This window comes from Mastomys coucha, chromosome X, assembly GCF_008632895.1.
Source record: "Mastomys coucha isolate ucsf_1 chromosome X, UCSF_Mcou_1, whole genome shotgun sequence".
Taxonomy (NCBI): Eukaryota; Metazoa; Chordata; class Mammalia; order Rodentia; family Muridae; genus Mastomys; species Mastomys coucha.
This window is the reverse complement of record NC_045030.1, coordinates 75,100,477-75,102,227: the sequence shown is the minus strand read 5'-3', so window position 1 is coordinate 75,102,227 and position 1,751 is coordinate 75,100,477. Positions and strand designations below refer to the sequence as shown.

At 50.0% G+C, this 1,751-nt stretch overlaps 1 protein-coding gene across 2 annotated transcripts in view; it reads right to left on the bottom strand.

Moving 5' to 3' along the window:
* Positions 1 to 197, bottom strand: part of Znf275 (zinc finger protein 275) — a 14,643-nt gene extending 14,446 nt beyond the window's left edge. For both annotated transcript variants that reach the window (XM_031363920.1, XM_031363938.1), the window contains exon 1: positions 32 to 197. The gene's annotated coding sequence lies outside the window, so the exon portion shown is untranslated. The remainder of the gene's footprint in view (positions 1 to 31) is intronic.
* Between the last annotated feature and the right edge of the window lie 1,554 nt (positions 198 to 1,751).

Here is a 1,751-nt window from a genome sequence, read left to right as displayed (position 1 = left end):
TGCACATCCCTCCAGTAGTCCGTACGCTCACCCGGCCCACGGCGCCAGACTCTGGGCCCTTGCAGAAGAAGAGTGGGCGCGGTGTAAGAAGGCCCGGCGTGGCAGGAAGCGCCACGGAGCCGCCTGTGCCTAGCAGAGCCCTTAAGCCCCGCAGCGCGTTTCCGGAGCCAGGGGCGCCGCCTGGGGTACTGAGATCGAAGCCCCGCCTCGGCCCCGGTCCCGCCCGGCCTGTTGGTTGCGATTGGCCTGAGAGGGGGGTGGGACAGAAGGGGGCATGTCTGGGGCGGGGTGAGGAGAGGAGGTGGGATAGATGAGACCACGGGAGTGAAACTCATGGATCCTGGGTGATGAGTGTGGAACGAATGTAAAAACAAATAATGAATAAATAAATGAGCAAAATAAATTGTTAGTGGTGGAGATAACGAAGAAATTGACAAGGCCAGGGCCTTTAGAATGATGGTAGGGCTGGAGGAGGGCACTCAATAGTTCAGGGGTCCGAGTCCTTCATAAAGTCAGGCAAGAGCCCTCTCTGTGCCAGACACCAAGAATCCAACCGTGAACAAAACTAGATCCTAATACCTATCTTAAGAGCCACACATCAAGCAACCCAGAGCTCCTGTGAGAGTACTGTATGCGTATTATGGACCACACAGCAATGAATAGTAACCTGAATCTCAGTATAGCAGTTTATACCATGAATCCCAAAACAAGTGTCTTGGTTCAGAGGTGTTGTAAGCAGCTGCCAGTTCAAAATGACTTTTTTGGGTCAACTTCACTGCTTTGCATTTGTGCATCCTTGGCAACACAAGTAACTGCTTTCTTAAATATACTGTCTGGTTTCCCGAGGGAGGCACTAGTAAACACAGATCAATACAATGCCACCCCCCCGCCCCCAGAAGAGTGATGAGAACTTCACCCAATATCCATCCAGGAGATGTTTGGAATGACCAGGATGTCCCTGTCCTTATCCCTCCTTCCCTCCCTCCCTCTTTCCCTCCCTCCCCCAAACTCTGTGTGCACTTCTGTAACACTGCAGCATCTGTGGACAAAAGCAACACCAAAGGTAAACACCTATAATTTTGACATATCCAGAGTAAGAAAGGAAAAGTCAGATGCTGGAGAAATAACTCAGCCTGTAGAGTGCTTGTCTTGCAAACCTGAGGACCCGAGTTCACTTCCCAGTGCCCATGTTAAAAAAACGAGTGAAGCCCCAGCATGTAGTCTCAGTACTGGAGAAGTACTGACAAGTGAGCTAGATGGCCAGCCAGTCTAGCCTGTGTGGTGAGCTCTGGGCCCCTGAGAGACTCTGCTTAAAAAACCACAGATGATTGAATATGGAAAGGATTCCCAGGTGGAGCAGTCTCATAGCCATCCATTGAACTGAGTACAGGGTCCACAATGAAGGAGATTCAGGACCCAAGGAGCTGAAGGGTTTGCAACCCCTTAGGAACAACAACAATATGAACTAACTAGTACCCTCAGAGCTCCCAGGGACTAAACCATCAACCAAAGAGTACACATGGTGGGACTGATGGCTCTAGCAGCATATGTATAGCAGAGGATGGCCAAGTTGGTTATCAACGGGAGGAAAAGCCCTTGGCCCTGTGAAGGTTCTATGTCCCAGTGTAGGGGAATGCCAGGGCCAGTAAGCAGGAGTGGGTAGGGTGTCGAGCAGGGGGAGGGAGGAGGGAACAGAGGTTTGTTCTTGTTGTTTTTTTATTTTATTTTATTTTATTTTATTTTATTTTATT